Source organism: Clarias gariepinus, chromosome 5, assembly GCF_024256425.1.
Source record: "Clarias gariepinus isolate MV-2021 ecotype Netherlands chromosome 5, CGAR_prim_01v2, whole genome shotgun sequence".
NCBI classification, from domain to species: domain Eukaryota; kingdom Metazoa; phylum Chordata; class Actinopteri; order Siluriformes; family Clariidae; genus Clarias; species Clarias gariepinus.
In genome coordinates this window covers 1,709,704-1,721,718 of record NC_071104.1, presented here as the reverse complement: position 1 = coordinate 1,721,718, position 12,015 = coordinate 1,709,704, and the positions used below count along the sequence as shown (strand labels likewise).

At 44.2% G+C, this 12,015-nt stretch overlaps 9 non-coding genes across 9 annotated transcripts; 5 read left to right on the top strand and 4 right to left on the bottom strand.

Annotated features, from left to right (window-relative positions):
* The first annotated feature begins 449 nt into the window (after positions 1–449).
* trnar-ucu (transfer RNA arginine (anticodon UCU)) lies at positions 450–539 on the top strand. The gene is given in 2 exon segments: positions 450–486; positions 504–539. It is a non-coding gene; the product is annotated as a tRNA-Arg (tRNA).
* A 658-nt stretch (positions 540–1,197) lies between these two features.
* On the top strand, positions 1,198–1,271 carry trnat-ugu (transfer RNA threonine (anticodon UGU)). The gene has a single exon. It is a non-coding gene; the product is annotated as a tRNA-Thr (tRNA).
* Positions 1,272–3,151: 1,880 nt separating this feature from the next.
* trnal-cag (transfer RNA leucine (anticodon CAG)) lies at positions 3,152–3,234 on the bottom strand. Its single transcript has one exon. It is a non-coding gene; the product is annotated as a tRNA-Leu (tRNA).
* Positions 3,235–3,943: 709 nt separating this feature from the next.
* Positions 3,944–4,033, top strand: trnar-ucu (transfer RNA arginine (anticodon UCU)). The gene is given in 2 exon segments: positions 3,944–3,980; positions 3,998–4,033. It is a non-coding gene; the product is annotated as a tRNA-Arg (tRNA).
* Positions 4,034–4,691: 658 nt separating this feature from the next.
* Positions 4,692–4,765, top strand: trnat-ugu (transfer RNA threonine (anticodon UGU)). Its single transcript has one exon. It is a non-coding gene; the product is annotated as a tRNA-Thr (tRNA).
* A 500-nt stretch (positions 4,766–5,265) lies between these two features.
* On the bottom strand, positions 5,266–5,348 carry trnal-cag (transfer RNA leucine (anticodon CAG)). Its single transcript has one exon. It is a non-coding gene; the product is annotated as a tRNA-Leu (tRNA).
* Positions 5,349–5,641: 293 nt separating this feature from the next.
* On the bottom strand, positions 5,642–5,723 carry trnas-aga (transfer RNA serine (anticodon AGA)). The gene has a single exon. It is a non-coding gene; the product is annotated as a tRNA-Ser (tRNA).
* Positions 5,724–9,795: 4,072 nt separating this feature from the next.
* trnat-ugu (transfer RNA threonine (anticodon UGU)) lies at positions 9,796–9,869 on the top strand. Its single transcript has one exon. It is a non-coding gene; the product is annotated as a tRNA-Thr (tRNA).
* A 1,892-nt stretch (positions 9,870–11,761) lies between these two features.
* Positions 11,762–11,844, bottom strand: trnal-cag (transfer RNA leucine (anticodon CAG)). Its single transcript has one exon. It is a non-coding gene; the product is annotated as a tRNA-Leu (tRNA).
* Positions 11,845–12,015: the final 171 nt, after the last annotated feature.

Genomic DNA, 12,015 nt, shown 5'->3' with positions numbered 1-12,015 from the left:
TTGCAACATGTCTTTCTTGTGCAAAATAACAGACGTAATCGGCAGGATACGAATCTGCGCGGGGAGACCCCAATGGATATCTAGTCCATCGCCTTAACCACTCGGCCACGACTACACCAAGTGTGCGAACTTAGCGTGGGCCTGTGGTTAAATAAACTTTTGCCACGTCTCATTTCATGACTTGACCTCCTCCCCAAAGCAAGCCTTGGATCTTTCCAATACACGCAAGTGTATCGGTTGGCTTAAGTTCAGGATTTTTAGGCTTCAGACAGGAACCATGTTCACGTTTTACCTTAGCAAAACAGCAAAGCAGTTTTCAACAAGTTTCAGCACCTGCCATAGTTGTTTGCATTTGGTGGAATTTGATTAGTAGCAACAGAAAAGCATCTGCCTAATGAACTCCAGCATCCATGAGTCTTGGAGAGCCTGAAAAAAAAAACACCCTGGTTGGCTCTGTGGCGCAATGGATAGCGCATTGGACTTCTAGACTCAGCTGTGGAGCTATTCAAAGGTTGTGGGTTCGAGTCCCACCAGAGTCACTAACTTGTTACCTTCTTTTCATCCACACCCCATGTCTAAAATGAAATCTTTGGTCAGGAATCCCTGTTCAAGATGCACTTTCCTATGTGCCATATTTGATTGAATGACTTGTCAGCAGAATTTAAGAAATATCATTGTTTTCCACATGTTTCTGCCCATTTGTCCCAAATCAAGCCCTCAGCTCAACTCCAGCTTCAACAAAAGGTTACGACATTGATTCACGCAATCCTTATGGGACAAAGAGCCAAAGTCCACAACAGCAATCTGATGAAGGCTTGCTTGCTTTTAGATGTGCATGGCAAGTGGATTTTAATTCCTTTCGCCTGACTGTTGTGATATGCTTGTTAGGACTATGGCTGGAGATCACCCATAACCTTGTTTGCTGTGGCTTGTGTGCCATTTACAGATCTAAAAGTTGACATTTTCTTGAGGATTTTCACCCGTTTTGGGATCTTATCAAGCCGAAATCAAAGTTAGGATGAGCAAACAAACATCAAAGCATTTGCATGGCATCGCTGGTTGAGTACTCGTCTCACTAGCTTAGCGAGGTCTGCATGCGGATGGAGGAAATATTAGCATTGCAATCAGATTAAGTCTTGGCCAGGAGAGTCTCGGTTAAAAGTGCTGGGTCATGCCCAAGGTGCCACCCAGGCTGTTGGCACTGTGGCTTAGCTGGTGAAAGCACCTGTCTTGTAAACAGGAGATCCTGGGTTCAAATCCCAGCAGTGCCTGTTGTGAGTTTCATCTCTTGGTGCACCAGACAAGGTCTGGGTCCAACTGCATTAGGAACTCAAGGCTTAAGTGCTTGTGGGCTCAGGTTGTGGCAGGGTATCTTGCTTTCAGCCAGGATTTCTGCTCAGTTTTCATGTGTTTTCCACAGGTAGACATCTGTCCATGGAGCTCAAGCAAGGTAGCTCTATTCCTCCCACAGAAGTGAACGAACACTGGCATTTTGATTTGCAAGAATTGAATCATTTTCTGAGTAGCCGTGGAACATTTGCCTGATGTTTGCTTCCACACAAGTGTGACTTTTTATATGTGGGACGTTTCACTCTACCGACTTATATTTGGTCACATTTAAATGAAGTCAATGGCTGTCAATAAGCTAGTATATATATATATATATATACATATTTTTTTTGCTGTAAACTGTATGCCAGGATAAATTGGATAGCTCAGTCGGTAGAGCATCAGACTTTTAATCTGAGGGTCCAGGGTTCAAGTCCCTGTTCAGGCGTTACCTTCTATTGGTGCTTAGGAAAAAAGAGCATTTGGCACAAGTTGTTCAAAGCGATTAAGAGGGCTAGCTTGGATTAAGGAATTCTCAAGGGCAGAAAATTGGAAATTGCAGACTACTTGCCAAGGATTTCCACAATTTCCCGGTGGAGACTTACTCTTAGGAGATTGTCTTATGCTCAGGAAGGCGCAAGATGGCGCCAGTGAGGTCGGCTGCCGTCACGATGTCCAGTCACTGGAGAACAAACTCGATGACCTCAGGGCCAGGATAAAGTTCCAGAGAGACATTCGGGACTGCAATCTCCTCTGCTTTACCGAGACATGGCTGAACCCAGCGGTGCCGGACCACGTCATCCAGCCGGCCGAGTTCTTCTCCGTTCACCGCATGGACAGGACACAGGACTTAGGGAAGTCAAGGGGAGGCGGCGTGTGTTTAATGGTCAATAGCAGCTGGTGCAACAGCAGGAGCGTTGTTCCTCTCGCACGCTCCTGCACTCCAAACGTGGAACTACTGTCCATCATGTGTCCTCCTTTTTATTTACCTCGGAAATTTACATCGGTAATATTCAGCACCATTTATATCCTGCCTTAAGCGCACACGGAGACTGCCTTATGCGAGCTGCATGAGGCATTCACACAGCACCAGACACAACACCGTGACGCTGCGCTTATTGTGGCGGTGGACTTTAACAGTGCCAACCTTAAACGCGAAGGGCCAAACTTTCATCAGCATATCACCTGTCCCACCAGGGGCAAAAGGACACTGGACCACTGCTACACTACAGTCAAGGACGGCTATAGGGCACAATCTCGTCCACCCTTTGGTAAATCTGACCATGCCGCTATCTTCCTCATGCCAAAATATAAACAAAGGCAGAAACAGGAAGTGCGGGTTCAGAGGGAGGTCGCGCGCTGTACGGACCAATTAGTGGCCGCGTTACAGGATGCACTTGATGACGCAGACTGGGACATGTCTTCAACCATCTATGGGCCATGCTGCAAAATACAGACAAAAAGATGAAATGAACCTATGAATCATGAACAATGACAACTTTTCATACCCAATCGTCAAAGAGAAGCTGATTCCTTGACTTCAGCAATCAAACATGTGCTGGGACATCTCAAAAGAATTTTTCAGCATCCGTAAAAAGGAAGTTCAGCTCAGAACCTGTAGCCTTCATTATGGCACCCTGCTCCGAGCTTTGCCTCAACAACACAACCATGTCTACATTGTCCAAAAAATCGAAGAAGCAAGCGCTTGATGAAGAAAAGTCCAAAGTTCTTCGCTTGCAAGCAAAGCTATGCTGTGAGAGGTCAAGGTTGTTGATTCAGATCCATAAACGATTTCCTAAACGCAACAAAGAGAAGGGGCTCTTGTCAGAAGTGGGATTTGAACCCACGCCTCCAGGGGAGACTGCGACCTGAACGCAGCGCCTTAGACCGCTCGGCCATCCTGACACGGCAGGCTCTAGAAAAGTCACGTCTTGCACGGATTACAGGTCGCTGGCCACGCACTCATATAACCGATCGGATGTCTACGGGCAGCTTGTCATTGGAAGACAATTCAACGTTGGGAAGGGGTGACAGGATTTCTCCAACAAAGGAGCAGCTATTAAGGATAAAAAGGGGGCAGGATGTCACTATTATGTCTTCGAGAAAGCACCAACTATTAAGGGCATGAGGAAATTTGTTACAAATCACAGCCACAACACAATGAGTTGCAACATGTCTTTCTTGTGCAAAATAACAGACGTAATCGGCAGGATACGAATCTGCGCGGGGAGACCCCAATGGATATCTAGTCCATCGCCTTAACCACTCGGCCACGACTACACCAAGTGTGCGAACTTAGCGTGGGCCTGTGGTTAAATAAACTTTTGCCACGTCTCATTTCATGACTTGACCTCCTCCCCAAAGCAAGCCTTGGATCTTTCCAATACACGCAAGTGTATCGGTTGGCTTAAGTTCAGGATTTTTAGGCTTCAGACAGGAACCATGTTCACGTTTTACCTTAGCAAAACAGCAAAGCAGTTTTCAACAAGTTTCAGCACCTGCCATAGTTGTTTGCATTTGGTGGAATTTGATTAGTAGCAACAGAAAAGCATCTGCCTAATGAACTCGAGCATCCATGAGTCTTGGAGAGCCTGAAAAAAAAAACACCCTGGTTGGCTCTGTGGCGCAATGGATAGCGCATTGGACTTCTAGACTCAGCTGTGGAGCTATTCAAAGGTTGTGGGTTCGAGTCCCACCAGAGTCACTAACTTGTTACCTTCTTTTCATCCACACCCCATGTCTAAAATGAAATCTTTGGTCAGGAATCCCTGTTCAAGATGCACTTTCCTATGTGCCATATTTGATTGAATGACTTGTCAGCAGAATTTAAGAAATATCATTGTTTTCCACATGTTTCTGCCCATTTGTCCCAAATCAAGCCCTCAGCTCAACTCCAGCTTCAACAAAAGGTTACGACATTGAGTCACGCAATCCTTATGGGACAAAGAGCCAAAGTCCACAACAGCAATCTGATGAAGGCTTGCTTGCTTTTAGATGTGCATGGCAAGTGGATTTTAATTCCTTTCCCCTGACTGTTGTGATATGCTTGTTAGGACTATGGCTGAAGATCACCCATAACCTTGTTTGCTGTGGCTTGTGTGCAATTTACAGATCTAAAAGTTGACATTTTCTTGAGGATTTTTACCCGTTTTGGGATCTTATCAAGCCGAAATCAAAGTTAGGATGAGCAAACAAACATCAAAGCATTTGCATGGCATCGCTGGTTGAGTACTCGTCTCACTAGCTCAGCGAGGTCTGCATGCGGATGGAGGAAATATTAGCATTGCAATCAGATTAAGTCTTGGCCAGGAGAGTCTCGGTTAAAAGTGCTGGGTCATGCCCAAGGTGCCACCCAGGCTGTTGGCACTGTGGCTTAGCTGGTGAAAGCACCTGTCTTGTAAACAGGAGATCCTGGGTTCAAATCCCAGCAGTGCCTGTTGTGAGTTTCATCTCTTGGTGCACCAGACAAGGTCTGGGTCCAACTGCATTAGGAACTCAAGGCTTAAGTGCTTGTGGGCTCAGGTTGTGGCAGGGTATCTTGCTTTCAGCCAGGATTTCTGCTCAGTTTTCATGTGTTTTCCACAGGTAGGCATCTGTCCATGGAGCTCAAGCAAGGTAGCTCTATTCCTCCCACAGAAGTGAACGAACACTGGCATTTTGATTTGCAAGAATTGAATCATTTTCTGAGTAGCCGTGGAACATTTGCCTGATGTCTGAAGTTCAGCTCAGAACCTGTAGCCTTCATTATAGCACCCTGCTCCGAGCTTTGCCTCAACACAACCATGTCTACATTGTCCAAAAAATCGAAGAAGCAAGCGCTTGATGAAGAAAAGTCCAAACTTCTTCGCTTGCAAGCAAAGCTATGCTGTGAGAGGTCAAGGTTGTTGATTCAGATCCATACACGATTTCCTAAACGCAACAAAGAAAAGGGGCTCTTGTCAGAAGTGGGATTTGAACCCACGCCTCCAGGGGAGACTGCGACCTGAACGCAGCGCCTTAGACCGCTCGGCCATCCTGACACAGCAGGCTCTAGAAAAGTCACGTCTTGCACGGATTACAGGTCGCTGGCCACGCACTCATATAACCGATCGGATGTCTACGGGCAGCTTGTCATTGGAAGACAATTCAACGTTGGGAAGGGGTGACAGGATTTCTCCAACAAAGCAGCAGCTATTAAGGATAAAAAGGGGGCAGGATGTCACTATTATGTCTTCGAGAAAGCACCAACTATTAAGGGCATGAGGAAATTTGTTACAAATCACAGCCACAACACAATGAGTTGCAACATGTCTTTCTTGTGCAAAATAACAGACGTAATCGGCAGGATTCGAACCTGCGCGGGGAGACCCCAATGGATTTCTAGTCCATCGCCTTAACCACTCGGCCACGACTACACCAAGTGTGCGAACTTAGCGTGGGCCTGTGGTTAAATAAACTTTTGCCACGTCTCATTTCATGACTTGACCTCCTCCCCAAAGCAAGCCTTGGATCTTTCCAATACACGCAAGTGTATCGGTTGGCTTAAGTTCAGGATTTTTAGGCTTCAGACAGGAACCATGTTCACGTTTTACCTTAGCAAAACAGCAAAGCAGTTTTCAACAAGTTTCAGCACCTGCCATAGTTGTTTGCATTTGGTGGAATTTGATTAGTAGCAACAGAAAAGCATCTGCCTAAAGAACTCGAGCATCCATGAGTCTTGGAGAGCCTGAAAAAAAACCCACCCTGGTTGGCTCTGTGGCGCTACCTGGACACCGTGCGGCTGCTTCTTTCGGCGAATCACATCTCTCGCTTTCCAAAACTCAAAGCCAATCATCTTTTCCCTTTTCCAAAATCTCCATAATTCACAGCCAATCACCTTTCCTTCCTTCCAAAATTCAGCTCGACCAATCCGCGTCGAGTCTCTCTGTCGAATCACGTCCTTGCGTTTCCAAAATTCACGTTGCGTTTCCAAAATTCTAAACCAATCAGCTTCCTCCGTTTCCAAAATTCAAAGCCAATCAGCTTCCTCCGTTTCCAAAATTCAAAGCCAATCAGCTTCCTCCGTTTCCAAAATATCTGCCTTGGTCCCGCCTCCAGTGCGGATGCAACGTATTCAAACTTTTAAACGGTTCGGAATATCAATATTCTTTCAACATAACACGGTAAGATGTACATTACAATAGTATTGATTTCAGAGATAAATATACTTAATTTAAGCGGTTTATGTCATATAACGTTATTGTAAAGTTGCCGATGCTGTATTAACATTAACGTTTCCTAAAGAGTCGTGCCTCCAATAAGATTTACACTTACACATTAGCGGTGTATTTTAGTGTTTTCCAGCGTTTTCGCAGTGTATTCGTACAGTAATGACACATTTTCTGTATTTATTATCACACAGTGGTCGCGGTGATATTATGGAGAGTTCAGCCCTGCGTATGATCAGAAGATTAACAAAACCACTGCATGTAAAATAAACATGAACACAAACGTTTCCCTTGCATGTACAGTACAAACTGAGTGCAGGCTGCTAAAGTACTGTACAGTATCGGCATTCCAACATGTAACACACACACACACACACACACACACACACACACACGGCATAACAGCGTTATAACGGACATGTGGTGCATGCATATTTAACTGTATTAGATTATAATCTGATGCTTTAAAATCAATCACTGTACACTCGACAAAACAATGAATAATCAACCGTAACTGTAACCTGACTACAGTAACAACGTAATGTTAGTAAACCAGTAGATTATATTCTCATACAGATTTAAATCACAATATGAATGAGGTTTGTGTTATAACTTCAGTCATTTAGTGAATCTGTTGTGGCACAAATCCACCTTGAGTAAGTTTAGACTCTAATACAGTTAATATGACTGAACTGGATTTAACTGTGTATTACAGATACACACCGCCATCCTCCTGTATTATACACTGATATAAACACTATCTATCTATCCATCCATATCCATTAAAGGTTTTAGTCTTCATTCATATAATCCATTAACTATGCTTTCTTACTCTCTCAGTTCCTCCCCAGCTCTTCTGCACTGTCCAGAGCTGATACAAGTGCCATGGCTAGAAGGACATTGTCACCCTCTCGCAGTCGTATATTCAGACAGTTTCTCCTCTGTCACTTTCTCCATCTTCTGTGTCAGCAACTGCCAAACCACCAAACTGTTAGCCACTGTGTCAACAGCCATGACTGCTGATCCCCCAGGACCACCAGGGTGATGGCCACCAGCACCTGAGCAACAGCTGCTGGGTCTTTAGGTGAGAGTTTGTACAGCATAATGTGCATTGTTTTCTTGCTTGTGGTAGTATAGTTATTGATTTTTATTGTATGTGCTATATTTACTAGGCTGGGGATAAGCACTGTCCCACGAATGGACCGAGTGGAGCATCTGGACAAGGACTGAAACTGGTTAAACACTCAGCAACCAGCAGGTCTGCACCATCATAGCTCTCTGTCAAAACTGAATGCCATATGACAAGCAGCGTGAGGCATCCCCTGCTCGGCATCATGTGCGGTTGAGCACTGGACTTTAGACATCCCAAAACAAAGGGTGAATTTACACCAGGTGTGGGGACCATGGCTCGTCCATGGCTCCACCGGATCACCTGGCCAGTAGACAGACTGTTGTTTCCTAGCAGAGGCCATCTTTGTCAGACTCTGTGACATTTACAAGAGCCCACAACACACGTTCATTATGCATTGACAAAATGGACAATGATTAAACGGCTGATAAAAAAAAATAGTCTAATAATTTGTGAAAACTTGTGTTTTAATTGGTGGTGTGTAAATAGTGTCTAAGTTGCAGATTGGATCTCTATATGCATAGATACATGTTTTCCATTCTTTTTTATTGTTGTTTTATCACTGATTTTACCGAAAAGGCAGACATTTTTAAGTTTTCTTTGTATGTATTTTCTTCTAGCATTTATTTTTAGATATTTTTAGTTTTAAAGAACTGGAAGAAGGTGGAGAGATAATGAGTGAGTGCAATATATAACTGTATAATGATACCATAATTTGATAATAAATTTGCATTATATTTTTAAAGAAGCTTTATGATTTATTTCTTTCACAAATATTTGTAGAAACAAGAGTCAGAGTGGCTTTTTTATAGACTATAGATGAAAAAAATGACAGAATATGATTCTCTTTAAAGTACATCACCAGATTAATATTTTATTTGTAATGAATTTGCCTTCATTCCAGCAGGTCACAGTCATATAGAGAATGTAAAGACACTGTTGCATTGCCTTTCATGTTTATTCTATTAATTTGATTATATTAGTCAAATTTACTTTTTGTGTGACACAGCATAAAGCATTAAACAACAAATTGTAATACTTTTACAATAACCTAACCTCATGTTATGATTAATTAGGCAGTATTTTTTTTTTTTGTGACACTTTTCAGATTTTTGGGTTTAAAAAAAAAAACGTCATTCACGGGAATCGAACCGGAGACCTTTGGATCCATAACCTCCCCCTGCCTAATGCATGAAAATGTTCATTTTTGATGCAAATCTTAAAATTACAATGACATTAGCAGTCTACAGCTAGAGGGAAACATCAAAGATGGTAATAACTTTCATTTCACCTAATTTTTTCTCAATTTTTCATTTTTTTCTTCCTTTTTTCTCCTTTTTCCCTTTTCCCCCTTCTTCCCCTTCTTTTCGCCCTCTTCCCCCCCTCAAACAGACTATTGTTCCCCAGCTTTGGCGCAATGGATAGCGCATTGGGCTTCTAGACTCAGCTGTGGAGCTATTCAAAGGTTGTGGGTTCGAGTCCCACCAGAGTCACTAACTCGTTACCTTCTTTTCATCCACACCCCATGTCTAAAATGAAATCTTTGGTCAGGAATCCCTGTTCAAGATGCACTTTCCTATGTGCCATATTTGATTGAATGACTTGTCAGCAGAATTTAAGAAATATCATTGTTTTCCACATGTTTCTGCCCATTTGTCCCAAATCAAGCCCTCAGCTCAACTCCAGCTTCAACAAAAGGTTACGACATTGATTCACGCAATCCTTATGGGACAAAGAGCCAAAGTCCACAACAGCAATCTGATGAAGGCTTGCTTGCTTTTAGATGTGCATGGCAAGTGGATTTTAATTCCTTTCCCCTGACTGTTGTGATATGCTTGTTAGGACTATGGCTGGAGATCACCCATAACCTTGTTTGCTGTGGCTTGTGTGCCATTTACAGATCTAAAAGTTGACATTTTCTTGAGGATTTTCACCCGTTTTGGGATCTTATCAAGCCGAAATCAAAGTTAGGATGAGCAAACAAACATCAAAGCATTTGCATGGCATCGCTGGTTGAGTACTCGTATTACTAGCTTAGCAAGGTCTGCATGCGGATGGAGGAAATATTAGCATTGCAATCAGATTAAGTCTTGGCCAGGAGAGTCTCGGTTAAAAGTGCTGGGTCATGCCCAAGGTGCCACCCAGGCTGTTGGCACTGTGGCTTAGCTGGTGAAAGCACCTGTCTTGTAAACAGGAGATCCTGGGTTCAAATCCCAGCAGTGCCTGTTGTGAGTTTCATCTCTTGGTGCACCAGAGATGGTCTGGGTCCAACTGCATTAGGAACTCAAGGCTTAAGTGCTTGTGGGCTCAGGTTGTGGCAGGGTATCTTGCTTTCAGCCAGGATTTCTGCTCAGTTTTCATGTGTTTTCCACAGGTAGACATCTGTCCATGAAGCTCAAGCAAGGTAGCTCTATTCCTCCCACAGAAGTGAACGAACACTGGCATTTTGATTTGCAAGAATTGAATCATTTTCTGAGTAGCCGTGGAACATTTGCCTGATGTTTGCTTCCACACAAGTGTGACTTTTTATATGTGGGACGTTTCACTCCACCGACTTATATTTGGTCACATTTAAATGAAGTCAATGGCTGTCAATAAGCTAGTATATATGGATAAATATATATATATATATATACATATTTTTTTTGCTGTAAACTGTATGCCAGGATAAATTGGATAGCTCAGTCGGTAGAGCATCAGACTTTTAATCTGAGGGTCCAGGGTTCAAGTCCCTGTTCAGGCGTTACCTTCTATTGGTGCTTAGGAAAAAAGAGCATTTGGCACAAGTTGTTCAAAGCGATTAAGAGGGCTAGCTTGGATTAAGGAATTCTCAAGGGCAGAAAATTGGAAATTGCAGACTACTTGCCAAGGATTTCCACAATTTCCCGGTGGAGACTTACTCTTAGGAGATTGTCTTATGCTCAGGAAGGCGCAAGATGGCGCCAGTGAGGTCGGCTGCCGTCACGATGTCCAGTCACTGGAGAACAAACTCGATGACCTCAGGGCCAGGATAAAGTTCCAGAGAGACATTCGGGACTGCAATCTCCTCTGCTTTACCGAGACATGGCTGAACCCAGCGGTGCCGGACCACGTCATCCAGCCGGCCGAGTTCTTCTCCGTTCACCGCATGGACAGGACACAGGACTTAGGGAAGTCAAGGGGAGGCGGCGTGTGTTTAATGGTCAATAGCAGCTGGTGCAACAGCAGGAGCGTTGTTCCTCTCGCACGCTCCTGCACTCCAAACGTGGAACTACTGTCCATCATGTGTCCTCCTTTTTATTTACCTCGGAAATTTACATCGGTAATAATCAGCACCATTTATATCCTGCCTTAAGCGCACACGAAGACTGCCTTATGCGAGCTGCATGAGGCATTCACACAGCACCAGACACAACACCGTGACGCTGCGCTTATTGTGGCGGTGGACTTTAACAGTGCCAACCTTAAACGCGAAGCGCCAAACTTTCATCAGCATATCACCTGTCCCACCAGGGGCAAAAGGACACTGGACCACTGCTACACTACAGTCAAGGACGGCTATAGGGCACAATCTCGTCCACCGTTTGGTAAATCTGACCATGCCGCTATCTTCCTCATGCCAAAATATAAACAAAGGCAGAAACAGGAAGTGCGGGTTCAGAGGGAGGTCGCGCGCTGTACGGACCAATCAGTGGCCGCGTTACAGGATGCACTTGATGACGCAGACTGGGACATGTCTTCAACCATCTATGGGCCATGCTGCAAAATACAGACAAAAAGATGAAATGAACCTATGAATCATGAACAATGACAACTTTTCATACCCAATCGTCAAAGAGAAGCTGATTCCTTGACTTCAGCAATCAAACATGTGCTGGGACATCTCAAAAGAATTTTTCAGCATCCGTAAAAAGGAAGTTCAGCTCAGAACCTGTAGCCTTCATTATGGCACCCTGCTCCGAGCTTTGCCTCAACAACACAACCATGTCTACATTGTCCAAAAAATCGAAGAAGCAAGCGCTTGATGAAGAAAAGTCCAAACTTCTTCGCTTGCAAGCAAAGCTATGCTGTGAGAGGTCAAGGTTGTTGATACAGATCCATACACGATTTCCTAAACGCAACAAAGAGACGGGGCTCTTGTCAGAAGTGGGATTTGAACCCACGCCTCCAGGGGAGACTGCGACCTGAACACAGCGCCTTAGACCGCTCGGCCATCCTGACACGGCAGGCTCTAGAAAAGTCACGTCTTGCACGGATTACAGGTCGCTGGCCACGCACTCATATAACCGATCGGATGTCTACGGGCAGCTTGTCATTGGAAGACAATTCAACGTTGGGAAGGGGTGACAGGATTTCTCCAACAAAGGAGCAGCTATTAAGGATAAAAAGGGG